General features: G+C 43.5%; 1 non-coding gene across 1 annotated transcript; it reads right to left on the bottom strand.

The window, feature by feature from the left end:
• Positions 1-794: 794 nt before the first annotated feature.
• On the bottom strand, positions 795-913 carry LOC145417266 (5S ribosomal RNA). Its single transcript, XR_013900477.1, has one exon. It is a non-coding gene; the product is annotated as a 5S ribosomal RNA (ribosomal RNA).
• Between the last annotated feature and the right edge of the window lie 26,268 nt (positions 914-27,181).

The following is a 27,181-nucleotide window of genomic DNA, read 5'->3' as shown; positions in this document are numbered from 1 at the left end:
ACTTCATGGGCGTAATAGCAGACTTAAACTTACTTGAATCTTGGTTAGGTTAGGCTCACTTGTTGGATAGGTTAGGTTAGATTAGGTTACCAGTATTTATTTTTTTTATTTTATGCACGGAAGAAGGAACCAAAGGCCAGGAGCCCTCAAAATTCTTCCCTCCAAGAAAAAACAAAAACAAGACATCAGAGAGCCAAATTCAAGAACCGTTCATTTTGAGATCCCAGGACACGCTGCATTTGAAAGACTGGAGATCATAAGCAGTAGGAATTGCAGACAAAGGGAGACAGTTCCAGAGTTGACCTGTTGCATAAATGAAGGACTGGGAATAACGGTTAACTCTTGCATTAGAGAGTTGGACAGAAAAAGGATGAGAGTTTGCTGCTACACGCCCGTCGTAGAGGTGGAGGGATGCAAGCAGACAGTTCAGAGGAGCAGTGACCATTGAAGTAGCGATAGAAAAGTGATAAAGAGGCAACAGTGTGGCGAAGAGACAGAGGTTGAAGGGAGTCAGTACAATAAAGTCCAGTTATTTGGTAGATCCAATATTTTGGCAGTTTTTGTGAAATAGTCCCATTTATGAAGGTCTTTGAATGTTGAGCATATATTCTGAATTATCTGGGCCGTCCAGGAAGTGTTGTCTGTGACCTGTAGGCCTACTGTGTCATTACACATGTATTTCATTCATTCATTGCCAGACACCATGTATCCCAAACGGGGTGGCCAAGGGCTTAGAGTTAATTGTTTTACAGGAAGGGGCACTAATCCTCCACCAACCCCACTTGACATAGGGATGCCAACAGCATCTGGTGTTCCCAGGCGGTCACCCATCCAAGTACTAACCAGACCCAACGTTGCTTAACTTCGCTGATCGAACGGGAAGCGGTGTACTCAACGTGGTATGGCCGTGTATATGTTCATTAATTTCTGTGTTTTTCAGATTAAGGTGTAGTACTGTATGGATTACAGTATTGTACAGTATCATTTCTATCTGTCTTTCTACCTATAGCCTGACGCCCTAATCCTGCAAAGGGTGGCCGCAGACAAAACGCCTCCAAGTCGCTCTGTCACCCACCATTTGACTGCCCTCCCCCCGACTCACTCCCCCCTCCCTCATATACCTCTCAGCTCCATCCCTCCACCTCCACAGTACTGGTATCGTACAGTACAGCAACCCACCCTCCTCATGCCAAATTTGCAAGGGTTACATTCCAAACCCCCTTGCTAATTCTTGAACTTTGCAAATTTTGGATGCCCTCTTGAAAATGACATTTACTGGTAATTACGTAGCCCATGAACTACTGATACCGTATTGTATTGCATTACCCGCAAATAAACATTTCTTGTTAAATCTGTTTCCCCTTTGTTTTTAGGTGTATGGCTGTGACAACTCTTGTTTAACAATACGTAGCCTAACCTGGCTTAGTTTAACTGTACCTAATAATTTTACCCAACCCACCCTAACCTAGAGTTGGGAAATGAAATCCACGTTTGAGTACGTAGAGCAAGTTCCTTCCATTGCGCTGTAAACAAACAACTGTAGGTATGGCTAAGCAGCTTAACCCCTCAGTGACCGTGGGTTCAGAAATTTGTGAGCATCCTCGGCCAGCCCCGGAACAATTTTTGAAGAGTTCCAAAATCAATTTATTTTTCTTAGAGACGTGAAGAGAATCATCTGGCACGCCTAGCAATATGTTTTTTAGCTTCCTAAACCCATCCTGTGATTTGCCATGATTCCCAGAATAATTACTGCAATAAAGTTACAGTGTATGAGTCATGTGGGCAAAAACATCTGAGATTAAGCAACAACCTGACTGCTTGGGATGGTAACGTAGAGTCGTGTTAACATACCAGTGACCTTCGTTCCCTTCCCATAATTGTTCACAGTTTTTTATAGCTCAAGCTAACTCGACGTCACTGACATCGGTACTGTAAAGGGTTGTTGAATGCCGGGGGTTGTTTAGGGGTTAGCTAATGGAATACAATACTGTTTGCATCAGTATTCTCTCCTTCACACATACACACAAAAACGAACAAAAAAATGAGCGCTAAATGTACGTTTAGCTTTCAGCAGAAAGATCTTACCTATTCAATTCATATTCCTCCAGTTTATTTTCTATATCTTTGTGACTGTTTTTTTTTTTTTTTTAGGAAGAAATTGCTAATCAGTGAAGTCGTCAATTATGAGTTTGGCAATTATGGGGTTCTGTAGTATTTCAAATATTATTACTGTATATTAGTATATAAGACTGTTTTTATTACAAAACAAAGGTAAATCCTTCACTATTGTAGATAAATGACTTTAAATATTACATTTCACAACTCATACTTAACAAGTTTACACACCAGTCCTCCTCTGTTCCCTTGGCTTCAACCTCCTCAGTCACAGTCAAACTCCTCCAACAACTGAGACAACTCCGTCTTGAGCAGGTCCATGTTGCCCTTCATGAAAACAAACCGCTCAAAGTTCTCAGAGGTCAGGCTGGTTTGTGGGCAGGTTTGCGTTTGCTGAAGTACTTCCGCAAATGCAAAACCGAAAGTTTGCGTAAAATTTGTCTCAAATGCAAATCTGTACACAAAATCACACTTACGTAGATTCAGAATTTGTGGTTTACGGAAGTGATTTTGGAAGTGGTCAGCTGTGCTAACAAGGCTGTCCAAATGATGCTTGTTGTATATCTATCTATTGCCAGATGCCTTAGGCCTGTAAGGGGTGGCCACAGACAAATTGCCTCCATGTCACCCTGTCCCCCACCATTTCATTGCCCTGCTCCCAGCTCACACCCTACTCTCTCATATACCTCTCCACCGCATCCCACCATCTCATCCTTGGCCTCCTCCTCCCTCACGCCCCCTCCACATACACTCTCCTCATCAATCTTTCACTCTCCAACCTCTCCACATGACCAAACCACCTTAAACTAATGTGTATGTGATGGAGCAGTGGCAGGCATTCCTGGCTGCGCATCACCACGCACCACACCACCTCTCAAACATCACACAGGCTGCCCCTCGCTGGGCTGCACTCCAGGTCAGTACTGTACATATGTCACGAGTACTGGAGAGGGATGCCTTCATGTGGTGCCACCAATATAACTGGGCAGTATTGCTGCATTGAGTGAGAGAGAAAACATACTGTACCAGGAGTGCGTAGACTACGAAAAAACCTATGTTATGTGGAAAACAATATAATGTACAGTATAATACGTTTGGGCACAGACTTTCTACCTCTGAAACGTAGAATAAGAACTATTACACTTACTTGTCATAATGTGCCAACATACATAACTATGCTTGGGGACACTTCCTATATCATCTATATACCCAACAAGAGTGTCCTTCACTCGAATAGCATCTATTATACTACAACAGTAGCTGAGTGAAAGATAAAAATGGTAGATTACTAGTGGAGAAGGGAGAAAAAGTGAGCAGATGGAGGGAACACTTTAAGGAATTGTTGAACATACAGGATGGAAGTAATGCGAGTATAAGTGGCTGGGGAATGGCTGGGAGAAGGAGGGAGGTGAGAAGACAGGAAGAAATCAGTAGGATAGAAGTTGTGGAAGCAATGAAGAAAGTCAAAATAGGGAAAGCCCCAGGAATTGATGGAGTGTGTGGTGAAATGCTGAAGCATGGGGGAGAGATAGTAGTAGAATGGATGTGGAAGATGTGCAGATTGGCCTGGGAGGAAGGTAGAGTCCCGGAGGATTGGAGGTCAGGTATAATTATTCCCTTGTACAAAGGAAAAGGGGAAAAAGAAGTGTGTGGTAATCATAGGGGCATTTGTCTTCTTAGTATAATAGGAAAAGTGTATGGTAGGATACTTATTGACGAGAGTTAGAGAAAGAACAGAGGAATTAGTTGGAGAAGAACAGGGAGGCTTTAGGAAGGGAAGAGGTTGTGTAGATCAGGTATTCATGCTTAGATCTTTAGTGGAAAAGTTTCTAGAGAAGGGAAAGAAGTTGTATGCAGCTTTCATGGATTTGGAGAAAGCATATGACAGGGTGGATAGACAAGGATTGTGGAAAGTATTAAGAATATATGGAGTAGATGGGAAGTTGTTGAATGCTGTGAAGAGTATGTATGATGGTGCTAAGGCTGCAGTGCGTGTGGATGGTGAACTAAGTGAATTTTTCTCTTTGAAGGTTGGGTTGAAACAGGGATGTGTCATGTCTCCATGGTTGTTCAATCTGTACATGGATGGGGTAATAAAAGAGGTACAAAGTAGGATAGTGGATGTTGGAGCAGCCCTGGTGAGAGAGAGTAGTGTTTGGAAACTCCCTGTACTGTTGTTTGCAGATGATACTGTGTTGTTGAGTGAAGACGAAGGGGAGCTCCAAGGCTTGGTGGGTGAGTTTGGGAGAGTGTGTAAGAAACGGAATCTAAAGGTGAATGTAGGGAAGAGTAAAGTGATGGTCTTTGAGAGAGGTGAAGTCAGTGAATGTACAGCGAGGTTGGATGGTGAGGAATTGGAAAATGTGAGTACGTTTAAGTACTTGGGTAGTGTGATGAGTAAGGATGGAGGTTTGGAGGGTGAAGTGCTTGAAAGGGTACAGCATGGAAGAAAGGTTGCTGGTTCTTTGAAAGCAGTGATAAGAAACAGGGAAGTGAGCATGGAAGTGAAAAAGTTACTACATGACAGTATTGTGATACCAACTCTAACGTATGGAAGTGATGCTTGGACATTATTGGAAGGACACAAGTCAAGAGTGAGAGCAGTGGAAATGAGTTATTTAAGAGGAGCCTGTGGAGTCACATGGAGAGACAGGCTGACGAATGAGGATATAAAGGAGTGTTGTGGTGTGGATGTGGATGTGATAGGAAGTGTTATGAGGAACACACTGAGGTGGTTTGGCCATGTGCAGAGGATGGAGGGTGAAAGACTGATGAAGAGAGTGTATGTGAGTGAGGTGGAGGGGGAGGCCGAGGATGAGATGGAGGGATGGGGTGGAGAGGTATATGAGAGAGGGAGGTGTGAGTTGGGAGCAGGGCAGTGAAATGGCGGGGGACAGGACGACGTGGAGGCGATTTGTTTGTGGCCACCCCAAATGGGATTGAGGCGTCTGGCAATAGATAGATAGATAGTAGCCGTGTGTGTGTGTCTATGTGTGTGTATTTTGGGCCGCCAAAACTACACGTTCAAAGCGCACCAAAATTGGCACAAAAATCGCAAAAAATTCGCTGATGTGAAAGAACTTGATCCCCTCACGATTGAAAAAGTTTTACTATAATGAGCGATCATAGTTCGATAAAAAAAAATGCCACTCCCAGCGTGAGTGTGTGAAATTAGGGTTGCGTTCACTGTAAAGATTTTGGTGGCTTTATATCTAATATACTATAGCAGTAGCTGTGTGTCTGTGTGTGTGTGTATTTTGGGCAGCCGAAACTACAAATTTAAATCTCACCAATTCCCGAAACTGCAAATAACACAATTAATTGGTTAGCTGCAAAAAATCCAAATGACAGCATTAGACTAGAACAGCACATAAACAGACCATCATAGGCCCTTCGATGTCGCCTTGATGGCCGATAGTGACAACGTTAGACTAGAACAGCACATAAACGTGACTGGGATACCTGAAATGATCGCAACGTGTGCACGAAGCATGAGGAAATGAGTGAGCAGCACAAGGAATCGTGTGCGAAGCATGAGAAAGTGAGTGCGCAGCGTGAGAGCCATCCGCTGGAGCAAGTGCGAGAGGGCCTGAAGGGCCCACGAGCGCTTGTAGTTACTGACAAAGAAAATGCAGAGCGTCTGCCTTCTCGCTGTGTGGTGGCAGCGGACGGTGAAGTTTATGGGCGTTACTCCAGAGTTTACAGCCGCCTGCTCAGGGAGAATCGACCTCAAAATCGATCTAAGTGACTTCTGTGAGTACAGTAAAACCTCGATATAGTGGACTTCAATTGACCGGAATTCGCTTTCATCGGACTCAAGAAGCTACCGGACGAAATTCCTATACTGTTTATTGGAAAAAGTCTAGTAAAGCCAGAAGCGGTCTGGACTGCCTGACCACTTCAAGTATGTTCACCACAATAAAGTAAATAAAAGACATGTTTATCAGTGCACAGTACAGTATTATTATATATATTATACCATTTGATTATTGTGGTGAAGGTATAACACAGTACAGTACCGCAATGGTAGTGAAAACAGTTTAAAAACCGTTCATGCAATCCGGACTATCTATCTATCTCTATCTATTGCCAGACGCCTCAATCCCGCATGGGGTGGCCACAAACAAACTGCCTCCACGTCGCCCTGTCCCCCGCCATTTCACTGCCCTGCTCCCAATTCACACACCCCTCTCTCATATACCTCTCCACCCCATCCCTCCATCTCATCCTCAGCCTCCCCCTCCCTCTCCCCCCCTCCACCTCACTCACATACACTCTCCTTGTCAGTCTCTCACCCTCCAACCTAATCCACATGGCCAAACCACCTCAGTGTGTTCCTCCTAATGCTTCCTATCACATCCACATCCACACCACAAAGCTCCTTTATATCCTTATTTGTCAGCCTGTCTCTCCATGTGACTCCACAGGCTCCTCTTAAATAACTCATTTCCACTGCTCTCACTCTTGACTTGTGTCCCTCCAACAACGTCCAAGCTTCACTTCCATACGTTAGAGTTGGTATCACAATACTGTCATGTAGTAACTTTTTCACTTCCATGCTCACTTCCCTGTTTCTTATCACTGCTTTCAAGGAACCAGCAACCTTTCTTCCCTGCTGTACCCTTTCAAGCACTTCACCCTCCAAACTTCCATCCTTACACATCACACTACCCAAGTACCTAAACGTACTCACATTTTCCATTTCCTTACCATCCAACCTCGCTGTACATTCACTGACTTCACCTCTCTCGAAGACCATAACTTTACTCTTCCCTACATTCACCTTTATATTCCGTTTCTTACACACTCTCCCAAACTCATCCCCCAAGCCTTGCATCTTCCCTTCGTCTTCACTCAACAACACAGTATCATCTGCAGACAACAGTACAGGGAGTTTCCAAACACTATCCTCTCTCACCAGGGCCACTCCAACATCCACTACCCTACCTTGTACCTCTTTTATTACCCCATCCACGTACAGATTGAACAACCATGGAAATATGACACATCCCTGTTTCAACCCAACCTTCAAAGAGAAAAATTCACTCAGTTCACCATCCACACACACTGCAGCCTTAGCACCATCATACATACTCTTCACAGCATTCAACAACTTCCCATATACTCCATATATTCTTAATACTTTCCACAATCCTTGTCTATCCACCCTGTCATATGCTTTCTCCAAATGCATGAAAGCCGCATACAACTTCTTTCCCTTCCGAACGAATGTCTGATATATCGGAAAAAGTCCGGGTCAGCGGGGGGAAGTCCGGATGTCGTTTTTATCGGAATTTCGCATTTTTCAGAATGGCTTGGGCCCCAGGTAGTCTGCTATAGTGAGGTCTTACTGTACTTTTATGGATGTTCTCTGTGTTTTCTCATTTCTAACCCATCTGGCAAAAAAAAAAAAAAAAAAGGTTGAAAGTTGTCCAGCACCACGGCTTCATAAGGGTACAAAGCCTGCCGGCACATGGCAGGTTAAGTGTCTTGGCAAACTTAACCTTTATGTAAGTAACACTCCTACCTCCTAAATTTGGGGAAAAAAAAATCTCTCTGTTTAATGCTGAACACTGCAACATAACAACATGAGGTATTGCCGCTCACCTTCCATAGTGCTTTTCTTTTGCATATTACAACTTAACATTCTGCTGCAGCTGATTATATGCCTTCAGTGTTGACATCAGTAACATAAATGAAGATATTATGGTGTAATGTGCAGTATAAATTATTAAGGAAAGGGTTACAAACTCACCAGTGACACTCTGGAATAAAGAGAAGAAGGAAGCCCTAATGGTAATGTACTGCTATCTTTTTTTTTCCTTTTTTTTTTTTTTTTTCCCCAGTTGATAGAACTGGACCACTCATGAGCTTGTTGCTAGTTTCCATTTGATGTTATATATTCCTTTTTTTCTTTAATTTGTTGATAATGATGATGATGTTTCAGTGATCCCGGGTGCTACAAAAAGGAAACAGGCAGAGCTGGAGACAGAACAGTCAGCTGGCAAGAAGCTGTTGGTACAATCCTCCAGTTCAAGTATGAGAGATGTGGCCATTGAGCAGCAGCTGCCATCACCAGCAGCAACGACCCACTACAGCCCTGTACAAGCACAGAGGCTGCCCGGTAAGTACAGGTCCATGAAGGTTTACATCTGAGGGTTGGTTGGGGTTTGTAGATCCACCATCACCACCAGCAACGACCCACTACAGCCGTCTACAAGCACAGAGGCTGCCCAGTAGGTACAGGTCCATGAAGGTTTACATCTGAGGGTTGGTTGGGGTTTGTAGATCCGTGTGTCTTACTCCCATCAGATGAAAACAAACAAGTTATAGTAACCAAGGAGATTCATTCCTACAGTACCTCATAACCAAGGCTCATTGACTGTCATACAACCACAACTTGAAGGTGTACATGTGGCCAAGTTGCCTCACGTGAAAACAACTCACCATAACTCTTCCCTTCATTTATTTGTTCATTTATTTAGTGACATATGAAACATTTGAATATATAGTTCTAAAATTTTTCTGGCTCTTGGAGTCCTACCTCACCCTAGATGATGATCATTATGATTTGTTTTTTTTTCCAGGTCAGCCTTTATGGCATGACTCAGGGCCAGTGAGCCATTTGGTTTCTTTTCAAACCAAGTTTCCAGCAGGCAAGCAGACCCTCTGAGCCTCACCTTTGCTGATTTGCTGAGTTCAGCAATGAGGACATTGATTAAGCACAGGTACTGGTATGTTTTGTTATGGTGTGTGTGTGTGTGTGTGTGTGTGTGTGTGTGTGTGTGTACCTAATTGTATTTACCTAGTTGTGATATACAGGAAATGAGCTACGCTCATGGGTCCCCGTCGCTGTTTCTCAATAAGTCAAATTGCTTTAAACTCGTTTAAGTTTTTAGACTGGACGATCTCTTTGTCCAGGCTATTCCACAGGTCTGTGCATCTATAAGGAAAACTTTATTTCTTGATATCCTTCAAGCAGCTTGGCTTCTTCAGTTTCATTCCGTGTCCTCTTGTTACTCTCTTATCCCATACAAACACATCTTCTTTGTCAGTTTTATCCACTCCCACCATGGTCCTGAATACTGCAGTCATGTCGCCTTTCTTTCTCCTTTCTTCTAAGGAAGGCAAATCCAGTTTTTCCAGCCTCTCTCTGTACGACATCTGCCAGACTGGGGACCATCTTGGTTGCTGTTCTTTATATTCTCTCAATCTTGTTTATATCTTTCTTTTTGTGTGGGCACCACACTACTGCTGCATATTCTAACCTGGGGTGGATCATGGCCACTATCAATTTTTTCATCTCCTCCTCATCCATATAATGAAAAGCTACTCTTATATTAATCAGGAGTTTATACGTCTCTCTAACTTCCTTGTTAATGTGTTTTTCAGGTGACATTATTGTCTTATGGGGTACCTTGTCAAAGGCCTTCTTCAAATCTAAATACACACAATCCACCCAACCATCTCTTTCCTGTAGCACTTCAATTGCTCTTGAGTAAAAACTCAACAATTAGGAAACACATGACCTTCCACTTCTAAATCCAAACTGACTATCAGCCAAAATATTCATCTCTTGCAGATATTTTATCCATCTGTCTTTCAGGATTCTCTCACACAATTTTGCGACCATGCTGGTTAGGGACACTGGTCTATAATTCAGGAGTTCTTCCCTGTTTCCTCCCTTATAAATTGGTACCACATTTGCCATCTTCCATTCATGAGGCACTTTCCCCTCTTCCAGAGAACACACAATTAAACTGTGAATTTTGTCCGCCATTTGTTCTCTGCATTCCTTCAGTACCCAATTAGAAATTCCATCTGATCCTGGGGCTTTCCTTACATCTTGAGTTTCCAGTAATTTATGCACTTCCTATACCTCCACTTTTATATCTTTTATCACTACATTTCTAGTGTGTGCGTGTGTGTTTTAATTATTTTTAGTGATGGAGAGAGAGAGAGAGATGCTTCACATGGTAGCACTGAAATAACTAGACAGTTCCACTGCCTGGTTATGTTGGTCTTCTCCTGCCCTGTCCTGTGACTGGAGTGCTGTAAACCAAAGGTGTCTTTCCCCTGCAGTGCACATTCCTCTATTTGGAGGATGGGGAAGGAGTTTAGGCAGTGGAGCCAGGTGGTTATATCACTGCCACCACATGAAGGTGTCCCTACCCAACTGTTCACAGAAAAAGTTAGTCAGTTTATGATAAAGGAGAAGGATATTCGCAGGCTCAGATGTACAGAAATGACAATGATTAGGTGGATGTGCAGTGCGTCCCTGTGTCCAAGGCCTGGAGGGGCTGGGTTTACAATGGAAGAGTTGAGAGGTAGGATGGGACTGGAGTGTATTGGTGTTGTGATGAGGAGAGGTAGATTGAGATGGTTTGGACATGTGGAGAGGATGGGGGATGATAATTGGGTGAGGAAGGTGAGAAGTATTAATATTGGGGGTGGGGTTATGAGGGGTAGACCGAGAAAGACATGGGACAAGGTCATTAAGTGTGACCTCAGGGTTAAGGGACTGAACAGGGAGGCTGCAATGGATCGTGCAGCGTGGAGAGCCGCCATTAGGTGACCAAGGCTGAGACATGTAAGCATGTTCATGCCTTCAAAAACAAAGGAATAACCTTCATTAACTCCTTTATTACATACCATTTTCCTGATTTCCTTTAACCCTACTGGTGTTTTTATGTATTTTTCAATTCACCTCATGGGAGACCTGCTTCTTTCACTGCTGTTGCTGGACAATTGAAGTCAGACTGGAAGATAAATTTTATATTGGCTGATAACCAAGTTACATGGAGAGACAGACTGACAAATGAGGAAGTGAAGGAGCGTTGTGGTGTGGATGTGGATGTGATAGGAAGCCTTAGGAGAAACACACTGAGGTGGTTTGGCCATGTGGAGAGGATGGAGAGTGAGAGACTGACTAAGAGAGTGTATGTGAGTGAGGTGGAGGGGGGGAGAAGGAGAGGGAGGCCAAAGATGAGATGGAAAGATGGAGTGGAGAGGTATATGAGAGAGGGGGGTGTGAGCTGGGAGCAGGGCAGTGAAATGGCTGGGGACAGGGCGACATGGAGGCGATTTGTTTGTGGCCACCCCTTATGGGATTAAGGTGTCTGGCAATAGATAGATAGATAGGTAACCAAGGAGAGTCATTCCCACCTCACAACTAAAGTTCATGGAGATCCATTCAGCCATGACTTTTAGTTCCATCATATGAACACAAACAAACTGTAACTATCTTTCCCTCATTGACAGTTCATGTGTACCGTCCATGTAATTAGTTCCATCATATGAACACAAACAAGCTGTAACCATCTTTCCCTCATTGACAGTTCACCTGTACCGTCGACATGGAATACCTGACTGAGGAGTACCGTGCCGCCAGAGTCCTCCACCTCCCAGTGACGGTCCTTTATTTGTGTTTGAGGAGCCAGACCCACGAGCCGGCTGATGATCCACTCATCGGAGAAATTAAGGTGTGTTATTTGGCATCTGTTTACATCAACTTACCCATTTACACCTATTTTCAGTACCATTTGTGCTTCTTTTATACATAATTTACATTTACTTACCCCCATTTAATTATTAGCATCTTCATTTACACCTAGTGACAGTATCTATCTATCTGTTTATTGCCAGATGCCTTAATCCCATAAGGGGTGGCCACAAACAAATTGCCTCCATGTCACCCTGTCCCCTGCCATTTCACTGCCCTGCTCCCAACACACACACCCCTCTCTGATATACCTCTCCACTCCATCCCTCCATCTCATCCTTGGCATCCCCCTCCCTCTCCTCCTCACTCACATACACTCCCCTCATCAGTCTCTCACTCTCCATCCTCTCCACATCAGAATATGACCAGTGGTGCTTGTGTTTTGTCCCAGGTCCATCAGAAAAGCATATACGCAACCCACCGCACTAAACTGATGATGTTTTGTTACAAAGAAGGACTGAGGCTCGTTGTGCACACCTTCAACTTGCTGCCCACCCAGTCCATCAGTGACTTGTGGATGTCACCCCTGTGTCCTGCCCTGGGTGAGGTTGTTATTATTATTCCCCTTGTTCTTATCATTCCTGTTATTATTATTGTTATGATGATGATGATGATGATGATTATTACTATTATTATTATTATTTAGTGGTGGGTGGAGGCGCACACCATCCACCCAATTGATGTAGTGCTGCTGTTGGGTGTCTGCCCTTTCCTCTCCTCCATCCTTCTTTCCTTCCATCTTCTATCTTTCCTTCATTCTTTCCTCATCCTTCTGCCTACGGGTAACTTAACACTCCCTCTTCTATCTTTCCCTCCTTCATTCTTTCCTATTCCTTCTGCTTGTGGGTGACTCTAAACTGAGTGACAAGCCAAATGGTTTCCTGAACACCAGGAAACCATTTACTATGCTGGGTGGTAACCATATAACCAAATTTTGGCACCTGGTGGTTGGGTAATTATTGTGCTCCAATTGGATTGAGCCGGTGAAAGTTTATATCGAAGGGATGGTTGGGGTTTATTGCTCATGTAACGCCACTCAGGGATGAGCGAGGCTGGTCACTCTCATCTTAAATGTCAGGACCAACGGCCTAGCCCTGGGCTCCTACGCTCCTCATGGGGCAATGTAGGATTGGATGATGGATGGATGGATTATTATTATTATTAATATTATTATTATTATTATTATCAGTATTCCGTCCATCATGTAATCCTGTGTTGCTCCATGAGGAGTGTAAGAGCCCAGGGCTAGGCAGTTGGTCCTGATGTTTAACATGAGAGTGACCAGCCTCACTCATCCCTGAGTGGCATTACATGAGCAATAAACCCCAACCATCCCTTGGATATAAACCTTTGCCAGCTCAATCTGATTGGAGCGCTGTAATTACCCACTAAACCACCAGGCACCATAATATGGTTATATGGTTACCACCCAGCATAGTAAATAGTTTCCTGGTGTACAGGAAACTATTAGCTATTATTATTATTGTTAATAATTATAATAATAATCTATCTATCTATCTATCTATTGCCAGATGCCTCAATCCCGTTTGGGGTAGCCACAAACAAATCGCCTCCACGTCGCCCTGTCCCCTGCCATTTCACTGCCCTGCTCCCAACTCACACCCCCCTCTCTCATATACCTCTCCACCACATCCCTCCATCTCATCCTCGGCCTCCCCCTCCCACTTCCCCCCTCCACTTTACTCACATACACTCTCTTCGTCAGTCTTTCACCCTCCATCCTCTCCACATGGCCAAACCACCTTAGTGTGTTCCTCATAACGCTTCCTATCACATCCACATCCACACCACAACGCTCCTTTATATCCTCATTCATCAGCCTGTCTCTCCACGTGACTCCACAGACTCCTCTTAAATAACTCATTTCAATTGCTCTCACTCTTGACATGTGTCCCTCCAATAATGTCCAAGCATCACTTCCATACATTAGAGTTGGTATCACAATACTGTCATGTAGTAACTTTTTCACTTCCATGCTCACTTCCCTGTTTCTTATCACTGCTTTCAAAGAACCAGCAACCTTTCTTCCCTGCTGTACCCTTTCACGCACTTCACCCTCCAAACCTCCATCCTTACTCATCACACTACCCAAGTACTTAAACGTACTCACATTTTTCCAATTCCCCACCATCCAACCTTGCTGTACATTCATTGACTTCACCTCTCTCAAAGACCATCACTTTACTCTTCCCTACATTCACCTTTATATTCCGTTTCTTACACACTCTCTCAGACTCATCCCCCAAGCCTTGCAGCTCCCCTTCGTCTTCACTCAACAACACAGTATGTTCTGCAAACAACAGTACAGGGAGTTTCCAAACATTATCCTCTCTCACCAGGGCCACTCCAACATCCACTACCCTACCTTGTACCTCTTTTATTACCCCATCCATGTACAGATTGAACAACCATGGAGACATGACACATCCCTGTTTCAACCCAACTTTCAAAGAGAAAAATTCACTTAGTTCACCATCCACACACACTACAGCCTTAGCACCATCATACATACTCTTCACAGCATTCAGCAACTTCCCATCTACTCCATATATTCTTAACAATTTCTACAATCCTTGTCTATCCACCCTGTCATATGCTTTCTCCAAATCCATGAAAGCTGCATACAACTTCTTTCTCTTCTCTAGAAACTTTTCCACTAAAGATCTAAGAATGAATATCTGATCTACACAACCTCTTCACTTCCTAAACCCTTCTTGTTCTTCTCCAACTAATTTCTCTGTTCTTTCCCTAACTCTCATCAATAAGTATCCTACCATACACTTTTCCTATTATACTAAGAAGACAAATGCCCCTATGATTACCACACACTTCTTTTTCCCCTTTTCCTTTGTACAAGGGAATAATTATACCTGACCTCCAATCCTCCAGGACTCTACCTTCCTCCCAGGCCAATCTGCACATCTTCCACATCCATTCTACTACTATCTCTCTCCCATGCTTCAGCATTTCACCACACACTCCATCAATTCCTGGGGCTTTCCCCAATTTAACTTTCTTCATTGCTTCCACAACTTCTATCCTACTGATTTCTTCCTGTCTTCTCACCTCCCTCCTTCTCCCAGCCATTCCCCAGCCACTTATATTCGCATTACTTCCATCCTGTATGTTCAACAATTCCTTAAAGTGTTCTCTCCATCTGCTCACTTTTTCTCCCTTCTCCACTAGTAATCTACAATTTTTATCTTTCACTCCCCTGCTAACCTCACTTCCACCCTGTCTTACTCTCTTCACCTCTTTCCAGAACATTTTCTTACAGTCCCTCCACTTTACACTCAAATTCCTTCCAAATTCCTCATCCACTCTCTTCTTACTCTCTCTTACTAATCTTTTCACTTCTTTCTTTCTACATATAACTCTCTCTTCCGCCTCTCAATTTCTTCCACGCCCCTATTTCTCATCCATTCATTGTATGCTTTCTTCTTTTGTGCCACAACCTGTCTCACCTCTTTAGTCCACCACGCTGTTCCTTGCACCCCTCTCCGTCTTCTCTTCCTCCCACACACCACTCACATAATACACATATTTCTTCTGTAAATATCCTACACACACCTTCCACGTCCCCCATCTGCTTCAATTCATATTTGCCCAATCATTCCTGCACTTCTCTCTTATACTCTGCCTTTTTCTCACCCTCTTGTATAATAATAATAATAATAACTATTGTTGGAAGGACACAAGTCAAGAGTGAGAGCAGTGGAAATGAGTTATTTAAGAAGAGCCTGTGGAGTCACATGGAGAGACAGGCTGACGAATGAGGATATAAAGGAGCGTTGTGGTGTGGATGTGGATGTGATAGGAAGCGTTATGAGGAACACACTAAGGTGGTTTGGCCATGTGGAGAGGATGGAGGGTGAAAGACTGACGAAGAGAGTGTATGTGAGTCAGGTGGGGGGGGAGGGAGGGGGTGGCCGAGGATGAGATGGAGGGATGGGGTGGGGAGGTACTGTATATGAGAGAGGAGGGTGTGAGTTGGGAGCAGGGCAGTGAAATGGCAAGGGACAGGGCGACATGGAGGTGATTTGTTTGTGGCCACCCCGAATGGGATTGAGGCGTCTGGCAATAGATAGATAGATAATTATTATTATTATTATTACTTGTATTACCATACCATTACTGTAATTATTTATTATTATTATTATTCCTATCATGATCTGTCTATCTATCTATTGCCAGACGCCTTAATCCCGTAAGGGGTGGCCACAAACAAATCGCCTCCATGTCGCCCTGTCCCCTGTCATTTCACTGGCCTGCTCCCAGCTCACGCCCCTCTCTCATATACCTCTCCACTCCATCCCTCCATCTCATCCTTGGCCTCCCCTTCCCTCTTCCCCCCTCCATCTCACTCACATACACTCCTCATCAGTCTCTCACTCTCCATCCTTTCCACATGGCCAAACCACCTCAATGTGTTTCTCCTAATGCTTCCTATCACATCCACATCCACACCACAACGCTCCTTCACTTCCTCATTCGTCAGGCTGTCTGTCCATGTGACTCCACAGGCTCCTCTTAAATAACTCCTTTCCACTGCTCTCACTCTTGACTTGTGTCCCTCCAACAACGTCATTATTGTTATTTATTATTATTATCCATTACATATTTCATCCTTCTTTCTCTCTTTCTCCTTACTTACCTTCCTCCTTTGTTTATCATCATCATCAGCAGCAGTATCTTTGTCATCATTCTCTCTCTCTCTCTCTCTCTCTCTCTCTCTCTCTCTCACTACTACTACCACCACAACAATAAACACACACCCACATTATCACAGAGGAAGGTACACCAGAACATTCTCTCTCTCTCTCTCTCTCTCTCTCTCTCTCTCTCTCATTACCATTACTACTACTACTAGAACAGCAGTAAAAACACAGATGGGTAGTACAAGCAGAGGGACTGAATGGGTTGTTAGCTGTGTTTTGAAGGGTAGTGAAGCAGCGTGCAGTGTAGTGTGGCTGGGGCAGTGTGTAGTCTCTAGGAAGGGCAGTTGGAATGGAGAGAGAGAGAGGGAGAGAGAAAGAGAGATGAAATTGTTTACCATCAGTGAGGCAGGAGGTAAGGATGTGTGGCCATATGGGAGAGACTGCATTATTAGAGAGAGAGGGGGGGGGGAGGGTAGGAGGAAGAGGGCAAGAGAGAGATGGGGGAGAAGACATTACAATAAAATTAATGAGAAAAGTTAAAAATGGTGAGGGAAGAAGAAGAGAGGGGTGGGGGGAGGTGGAAGGCAGAAATGGGGCAGAGAGAGAGAGAGAGAGAGGAGAGGAAATTATTTACCATCAGTGAGGCAGGAGGTAAGGTTGTGTTGGAAAGAAATTGCATTATTGTATTTCATTATGTTTCAGGTTAACATCAACTTCCCGAGTGAAGATAATGTGAGGAGTGGCATTGAGGGACGGCATGGAGGGCGTGGCCTGTGTTTCTCAAGCACAGTATGATGTCCAGACGTGGAGCCACAGTCTGTACCAGTAAGTATATCTGGTCATTGTTGTTGAGGCCAGGGGTTCATGTGGACACAAACCCAGTGGACTGCAGGATGTAGTGCCCATCCTGCTGCAGTCTGCCTTGTGGAGGGAGGCAACTGTAGGACACTGGTTGGACATGGAGCCACCCACTTACATCAGTGTCACCATGTGAAGGTGTCCCTCCTTGCCACCATGCATAGTGGACATGTGGTGTTATCTAACCTATCTATCTATCTATAGCCCGACACCCTAATCCCACAAAGGGTGGCTGCAGACAAAACGCCTCCAAGTCGCTCTGTCACCCACCATTTGACTGCCCTCCCCCCAACTCACTCCCTCCCTCTCTCATATACCTCTCAGCTCTGTCCCTCCACCTCATCCTCGGTCTTCCCCTCCCTCCCCCTTTCCCTCTAACCACTTTATGTTAATGATGAAGGAAGTGTATATAGAGTGAAGATTCAGTGTGGCAGTAGCTGGTTGGCTTCATCTGACAATGTTTTATAGCCCTTTTCAGCTCAGTTGATGGTTAATTGGATCAGTAACCAAGGACACTCATTCATACCTCATATCATAGGCTCAGTGATTTTCCTATAACCATGTCATAGTATTTATGTTGCCAGAATAGCCCAGCACTGCCAGTTGAACACAAACCAACTGTAGTAACCAGTGACACTCATTCCTGCCTCAGGATTACACTTCATTGAATTACACACAACATGACTTACACTGGCCTGTCAAATATTACACTATTTAAGCTCCAAAAAAAGTTATAAGTAGCAAAATCATTATCAGCATAGCAACATAATAGATATAATGGTTGCATGTATATAATAAATATAATATAGATGATATATTGCTGTAGTGAGCAGAGGAAAAATCTGATGAGTTTTTCTTTCCAGCTTGTGGTGAAGTGACAAAAGAAACTAACTCATCACACGCCACATACCAAGACATGCCACCATCAGGCATGACACTGCTGCTGAGTACTTCATCTTGACCTCCCATAATCTCTCCAAGGCAGCATGAGGGGAGGTATCTGGTCAGGCCTGATTGACTATACTCAGTTATGAGGTTGGTTTGCTGCTCCTACCACAGTTACTGGTAAGTGTTGTATATATGTATGTGCATATATTTGTGTGTGTGTGTGTGTGTGTGTGTTTAAATAACTTCTGTGTAATAATTTACTAACTCTTTACTAATTATGCTGAAAACTTATTTTGATATTTTACACTTACACTTTAAACTTATGCTACCAGTGAATCTCATTCCTGCCTCATGATTAAAATTAACTGAATTACACACATGAGGCTGTCAAATACTACACTGTTTAAGTTCCAAAAAAAGTCATAAGTAGCAAAAGCATTATCAGCATAGCAACATAATAGATATAGCAGTGGCATGTATATAATATAGATGATACAATCGGATACATTTATGTGAAGCTACAGAACCTGGTGAATGTTTTGGGTGTATCCGATAGAGCCAGGATTTCAGGGGCTTGAATGATGAGTGAATGGAAGCCTGGCCCATTGGACTGGGCAGATTTGGGCTGTCTGGACATTGCTACTCCTCACCCTGCCCTAGGGTGGGAAAGAAGGTCTGGATGATGATGATGATGATGATATGATAATGGTTGTAGTGAGTAGAGGAAATATATGATGATTTTTTCTTTCCAGCATGTGGCAAAGTGACAATAAGAACCTGCCTCGTGACCTGCCACAGCCAAAGCCTTCTGCCGCCACCAGGGGTGATACTGACACCAGCGAGTGTTTCATCTTGACCTCACACAGTCTTATGCCGCCACCAGGGGTGATACTGACACCAGCGAGTGTTTCATCTTCACCTCACACAGTCTCTCCAAGGCAGCATGGGGGGGTATCCAGTTGGTCCAGCTTTACCACCCTCAGTTATGCAGTTGGTGAGCTGCTGCTTCCAAAACTACTGCTATGTATATTTGTATGTGCATATGTGTGTATGTGTGTAAATAACTCATGTGGAATAATTTACTATATACTAATTATGCTGAAAACTTATTTTAACTGATAATTTACACATACACTTTAAACTTATGCTACCCTTGTACTTAAGACATATATTTCTGACATAGACTTGTATATATAAATGTCTCTCTCTCTCTCTCTCTCTCTCTCTCTCTCTCTCTATTCCACGGTTACTCTGTTACTTTCTTTGAAGGTCTGGTCACAGTGCTGTTCCATGTGTCCGAGGTTCAGATGAAAAACACATTCCTACTGCACATGCATGAGGTAAGTATAGTATGGAAAAAAGTACGGTATGAAACATTCTGGTAAGTATAGTATGGAAAAAAGTACAGTATGAAACATTCTGGCTACTTACAACAAGTCCCTGGCCACCTCGATGAATAACCGCCTCCTCTCGGACTCTGACAGTAAGAACGATTTCCTGAAGCACTTGCAGTACACTGTTCCTGAAGTCTTGCACTGAACTTAGTCAATAACACACAGAAGTCCGTTCTCTTCACAGTGTTCACTTTAGTCCAAATAATGTTCCAGTTTAATTTTGTGTTGCACATTAACTTTTCCCAAGTTTTTTTTATTTTCCAAAGCCAAAACAAAGAAGTTTATTTACGTTAAATTTTGTTTCCACTGAGTCTTTTCTGTCAACTCGAAAACCTTAACACAACACACCGTTTTTTTCACTGCACAACACTCAAAATTCCCGAAACTCGTCAACTCCATCCTCGTTAGCGTCCAATGCTTCACCATGTGCTTTACGGTTAGTAAGGCCATGTCGCAACTTGAACGCGAAGAGCCAACCCTCGGATGCCTTGAAGTCTAGGGCGTCGTGAAGCCTTGCAAACTTCTCAGCAGCAGCCTTCAGCTCCGTTCCACGTACCATCACACCAGCAGCATGTTACTGTCGGTACCAAATCAACGTGGATCGGTCGATTTCTGCACACTTGGGGGTAAACATAACCTTCCTTTCCACGTTGCGTTTGCTTCTCGACGAGAAGTCAGCTGTGTACTGCATGAGTTTGTCTCGGGACCTCTTGATATCGAACGAAGTAGACCGGGCCAGGTTGTACTCGCGGAGAATGCGGGAAGAAGACCAACCCGCATCAACTTTCTCCAATATCTCCCTCTTCTTCTCCAGAGTCAACACCACTCTCTTCCTTTTCTCAGGTGGCGGGGCCATCATCACACACACTAAGAGGAGGCCCGAGAGCAGCAGGAGGCCCTGCAGCAGGTAGGGCACCACCACAAAAGCGATCACGTGGGCAGCCATTGCGAAGAGCGTAGGTCCAGTCGCGGTGAGAGACAGGCGGGAAGTGGGGAGGATGCAGCGGCGCTCTATCGGACGTCGGAGGAATGACGCGCCAAAACAGTGCTCTCCCGCGGCGCGCGCGGCAAGTTCAAATTACGGACGGCAAAAAATCAATTTTTTTTTAAATTTTGGGGGGTTTTCAGACCATTTTGGGAATGTTGGATCCCAGGACGATAAGGTCCGGGTAGTGGGGATGTTCGGTTATTGGGCGTCCGGATATTAGAGTGATTAGTGTATATCTATATATTGATAATATGATAGAATATATGTATGAACTATCCTTGATGGATTTCAGAATGCATGTCTAATTATTCTTGTAAATCATAGTGAAAGTAATGCTAAAGATTCAGAAAATTAACTTACAAAGTAAAATAAAGCATTTTCTTTAAGGTAGTTTTTTTTTGTGAGGAAGAAGGAACCAAAGGCTGAGCCAGCAAAACAGTTCCTTCCAAGAAAAAAACAAAACAAAAACAATACAAAAGAGAGCCAAATTCAAGATCCATTCATTTTGAGATGCCTGGACACACTGCGTTTGAAAGACTGGAGATCATAGGAAGTAGGAAATACCACTTTCTTGTTAGTAAATTGATGATGTAAGGTGGTTTAACAAGAAGCCATTCACAACACTACTACAGTATCCTCTCAGCCCTATCAGGAAATAATGGAAGAAACTCTGTAATGGGCCAAAGCTCTTTTACCCATTTGAGAGGAGCCTGTGGAGTTACATGGAGAGACAGATTGACAAATGAGGACGTGAAGGAGCGTTGTGGTGTGGATGTGGATGTGATAGGAAGCATTAGGAGAAACACACTGAGATGGTTTGGCCATGTGGAGAGGATGCAGAGTGAGAGACTAATGAGGAGAGTGTATGTGAGTGAGGTGGAGGGGGGGAGAGGGAGGTGGAGGCCAAGGATGAGATGGATGGATGGATTGGAGAGGTATATGAGAGAGGGGGGGGGGGTGAGCTGGCAGCAGGGCAGTGAAATGGCAGGGGACAGGACAACATGGAGGCGATTTGTTTGTGGCCACCCCTTATGAGATTAAGGCGTCTGGCAATAGATAGATAGATAGACCACTTTTACCCTCACTTCCTAATGCCATTCGCTGCTTCACCAGTACTGCACACTGCCCACCTCTGGCCAGTCCAGTACATGTCAGTAGCCTTCTGTTACCCCACCATTTTAGTGACTAATGACAAAACCCTGTGAGTACTTGTAGTGCAGCCTGCCACAGAGGCTCATAATATTCTCATGTATGGAAAGGCTGTTCTTAAGTTACATCATCAGCAGCAGCATCTGGACCTCCTTTCCCACCTTAGGACAGGGTGAGGAGTAGCAGTGTCCAGACAGCCCAAATTTGCCCAGTCCAATGGGCCACACTTCCATTCACTCATCCTTCAAGTCCCCAGAATCCTGGCTCTATCTGATATGCCAAAACATTCACCAGGTTCTGTAGCTTCACATAAATGTATCCGTTCTCAAGTTACCACTATTAAATTCTGGTGAGATTACAAGGCTGATAGGACTCAATAATGAAACCTTATCATGAGCAATAGGAGCACCTGGAGTAGCTGGAAAAATTAGTGACTTCTCATCACCAGTTGTCTCAGTCATCACCTTTGTTATAAGCAGTAAGCAGACTGATACTTCTTCACATCATGACGTCTGTAAAGAAAGTCTTATATAATACACATGTATTAAGTTATAACCAAAATAACTGAGCCTCGTGTAAGTAGATAACTTTGTGAAATGTTACAAACTCAATCTGTACTGAGAAAGAAATTCATCCATTGTCCTAAGTAATAATAGTACATATTTTTGAGCAACTTACCAAACCCTCAGTGATGGATGGCACTGGGGTCCACACCACAGCTTGTTGTGGTGCAGAGTAGGACTGTGGTACACCATTTGAGTGCCAATGCTGTGTGTGTGTGTGTGTGTGTGTGTCTCTCTCTCTCTCTCATGGTGCCAGTAGTCTGTAGAGGTCATTTATAAGTTCTAAGTAAGCCTTTTCCCTTCACTCACTGGTCCCCCAAAGTAATCACAGTAATATTAGTACTTTAATATTAAGGCTTCATGGATGTAATGGGATTGGATTTGAACTGCCTGCCATCCTTAACTCAAATACCCACACACCTGATGTCACTGTTCTTTCCACTTTCCCCTCTATCTATCTATCTATTGCCAGACGCCATAATCCCATAAGGGGTGGCCATTTGACTTTGAGTTAGTTGTTTTACAGGGAGGGGCACTAACCCTCCACCAACCCACTTGCTGACACGTAGGGAGCACGTATGGTTTGGTTGTATGGTTACCACCCAGTGTTGTAAATGGTTTGGCACTAACCCTCCACCAACCCACTTGCTGACACGTAGGGAGCACGTATGGTTTGGTTGTATGGTTACCACCCAGTGTTGTAAATGGTTTGGCACTAACCCTCCACCAACCCACTTGCTGACACGTAGGGAGCACGTATGGTTTGGTTGTATGGTTACCACCCAGCGTTGTAAATGGTTTCTTGGCTTATAGGAAACCATTTGGCTTGTCACTCAATGTAAAGCCACCTGTAAAGGAAAGAAAAGCAATAAGAAGTGACAGGAAAGATGGGAGAAATAGAAAGAGAGGAGGGCAGGCACAGAAAAAGAATGATAAAGGCAAAGGAAGAAGTAGGCAGCACTACATCAAGTGAGTGGATGATGGTCGCCACCACCTATCACCAGTTCCCTAACATCGTAGTAAAACTGAATGATTTAAAACAGACAAGTGTCCGATAACCATAGTATTTGATAATCCTTCCTCACATATTAAATTCTGTCTATTGCCAGATGCCTTAATCCTGTAAGGGGTGGCCACAAACAAATCGCCTCCATGTCGCTCTGTCCCCTGTCATTTCTGTCCTGCTCCCATCTCACACCCCCTTCTCTCATATACCTCTCTATTCCATCCCTTCATCTCATCCTTGGCATCCACCTCACTAACATACACTCTCCTCATCACTCTCTCACTCTCCATCCTCTCCACATGGCCAAACCACCTTCATGTGTTTCTCCTAACACTTCCTATCACATCCACATCCACACCACAACGCTCCTTCACTTCCTCATTAGTCAGCCTGTCTCTCCATGTGACTCCACAGGCTCCTCTTAAATAACTCATTTCCACTGCTCTCACTCTTGACTTGTGTTCTTCCAACAACATCCAAGCTTCACTTCCATACGTTAAGAGTTGGTATCACAATACTGTCATGTAGTAACTTTTTCACTTCCATGCTCACTTCCCAGTTTCTTATCACTGCTTTCAAGGAACCAGCAACCTTTCTTCCCTGCTGTACCCTTTCAAGCACTTCACCCTCCAAACTTCCATCCCTACTCATCACACTACCCAAGCACTTAAACGTACTCACATTTTCCAATTCCTCACCATCCAACCTCGCTGTACATTCACTGACTTCACCTCTCTCAAAGACCATCACTTTACTCTTCCCTACATCCACCTTTAGATTCCGTTTCTTACACACTCTCCCTCATCCACCAAGCCTTGCAGCTCTCCTTCGTCTTCACTTAACAACACAGTATCATCTGTAAACAACAGTTCAGGGAGTTTCCAAACACTACCCTCTCTCATTCATAGTGCCAATTTAGCTAAGGAAAAAGTTGGTAAATGGAATTTTCCCTCGTCCCATCCCTTCAGCTGGCTCCTCTTGCCTTTGTTCATAACACGATGTGGAGCCGAGCTGGGCAAGGTCCCTCTCACATTCCTGCTTCCTGTGGATCTGTAGGTTATTTGGCCCTCCTAAAGAGGTTAGTACGTACACATATATTCCTCATAGACACATTAAATATAGCTTGAAGTAGCTTTAGCATAAACTGACAAGTGATTAACAAGAAAAATGAAGTGAATGGCATGTTTGAAAAAGCCTTTGTTCATTGTGGCAGTGTTATAGTACAGAATAATTCCTGTATGCCAGTTTATAACCTTGTAAAAATTTATAGTGGTATGTGTTAGCTCCATGCTGTTGAGTTCAGGAGTAGTACAAAATGATGGATGGATGAACGAGGCATAGTTCATTACAATACCAAGAGGTCAGGAACAATGGCTCAGATATCTGTAGAACTGAACAGCAATAGGTGTAGAGGTATTTGTGCCACATTAACTTGTATGTGACTGACATTAACTTTATGTATTGTTTTCAGGAGGGTGGCCATATGGAGAGGATGGAGAGTGAGAGACTAATGAGGAGAGTGTATGTGAGTGAGGTGGAGGGGGGGAGAAGGAGGGGGAGGCCAAGGATGAGGTGAAGGGATGGAGTGGAGAGGTATATGAAAGAGTGGGGGTGTGAGCTGGGAGCAGGGCAGTGAAATGGTGGGGGACAGGGCGACATGGAAGCAGTTTGTTTATGGCCACCCCTTGTGGGATGAAGGTGTCTGGCACTAGGTAGATAGATAATGTCACCATTGAGGTAACAGCCCCAGGTGCCATTAGGGAAGAAGGCTGTCTCTTCTGCTGTACTTGTTTTTACTCTTACTTGGCCTTAACACGTTGACCGCTTATCGGGCCATCGATGTACCGAGCAGAAGTTTCCCCCTCAGCGTATTGGTACATCCTTGACCCGAATGTCCTTTTTCAATAGCTTTTGAAAACGTGAGTATATAATCAATATTTATTTCCATTTGCATTTATTAAAGCTACAGATGTGCTGCAATGGTATTATTTAATACAAAAATACTTATACATAGGTAAGTTATTGATTAATAATCAGCTAAAAATTTATTTGTTTTTCGTTCATCATTTTTTATACAAAATCAGTTTTCACACAATACAGTTAGCTCAAATGCATTATAATCAATATCATAGAAAGGCAGGTATCAAATATAACACTTATGAATGCATTTCTTGTTTAAAAAGTAAAAAATCAACACTCTGTTTTAAAAAAATTGAGATATTTCATAAAATAAAACATAGTTCCAAGATGCACAAGAAGCCTGGTAACAATTCATAAACAAAGTAAATGAATTACATAATGTAACAGTAACTGTAAAGGAAAATACTGCTAAATTAAAAAATCTAAAAATTTAAATCTTATGATAAATGAAGGTTATATAAAACATACGAAAATAATTAACTATTACACTATATGACTCGTAATTTGCAAAACTGAATATCCAAATATCTAATTTTTGCCCTGTATTATATAACCTATTAGTATGAAGCTGCATGCTTTTCATTGAAACATGAAATACAAAGGTGGGGTTGTCCATCACACCCAACACAGAAGGTTGATACTCTCCTTGGAGAGAGAGAGAGAGAGAGAGAGAGAGAGAGAGATGTGCAGCTTATTGAAATAATAAGACATATTTTATAGGTACTAACAGGTATATACATTAGAAAATACACATTTTTCTAAAGTAATGAAATGGTACATCAATGCACCAATTCGCAGAGCAACAAGATATCATCAGTAGGTCGCGTATTGGTACCCAGATGCACCGAGGCAACCTCGGTACATCGATGCACCAATACGCGAGGGGAGAAAAATATATTAGTGGTCGGCGATTCGGTATACATATGTACCACGACTTTTACTGCTCTAACCAATGCACCACCCTCTAAGAGTGAATCATACCTCCTCTCCCTCCGAAAGTCCAACGGACACTGGCAGGAGAGTGAAGTGAAGTTGACGCTGGGAGGGCGAGAGTGCAGGGTTGCCAAACGCGGCGAACGTGTTAAAATAACATCTTCTTGAAGGCTTAGTTGTAACAATAGATTAAGGCCAGATAACTGTGCCAGTCACAAAAATTACTATAGAAACACTGTACAGCAGTAACACAGTCTCACTCTGCCGTTGACCTGTGAAATACGGCAGAGAAGAATAAAGATCTGGGCCAAGTTAAGGTGAAGAAGGTGTTGTTAAATATGTGCCAGTCTCCTCCATTGGTAGTGTGAATAACTAAGTCTTACAGGTGTAAGTCATAATTTTATGGGAACAAGAAGGACATGTAAACACTGGCTCATTTTTTGTTCAGGATACAAATGTGAATGCAGTGGAATGCAGGCTGAAATTACCCTCTTACAGTCCACCATCTTTTTTTTTTTTTCAGGGGATAGGGAGGAGTTGAGGAACTTTTGTTTAGCTAGGCAGCTTGGTTATATCAGTGTCATTGCTGGCAGACATTTTATTAGTAAGTCATATAAGCAAAGAACATCTGTATAAGCTAAAAACAACTTTTCCACAGGTGCGTCCAGACTTCCTGCTGCTACGTACTGTTGGCCTTGGCTTAATCACATGGGTCAGTGTACTACCAACTCCAGAGTGGGTAGAGGCTCATGTCCCGTCCTCTGTCCTGACACACGTACGCCGTGGCGGCAACCAGTCCACCCCAGGCATGGACCATGAATCCATACATCAGGTAGTGGACACGTGGAGCTGGGGCTGTACGTAGGTTGTTGGGGAGTAGTTTTGGTCCACTGAAAGATAAATTTCCTTGTGTAATACCTAGACAAATATACAGTACATCTTTGATATCTCCAAGTTGGCAGGCTAGACTGATTTAACCTGCAAGATATACTGAGCCAGTTGCATTACCCATGTGTTGCTGTGTTGTTGCCTACCTCCAGCATGCTGCTGCTTCAGTGTGCTGCTGTGTTAATGCATTGCAACCAGTGATAAGTGACCAAAATGCACCTCAGCACCACCACACCACCTCCCTGAAAGGCTCCCTGACTCAGGTCATGGAACTGAAATGTCTTTCCTTTCAAGACAA

This window comes from Coenobita brevimanus, chromosome 109, assembly GCF_032717465.1.
Source record: "Coenobita brevimanus isolate Jiangsu-jjx chromosome 109, ASM3271746v2, whole genome shotgun sequence".
NCBI classification, from domain to species: domain Eukaryota; kingdom Metazoa; phylum Arthropoda; class Malacostraca; order Decapoda; family Coenobitidae; genus Coenobita; species Coenobita brevimanus.
This window is presented reverse-complemented; position numbering and strand designations above follow the sequence as displayed.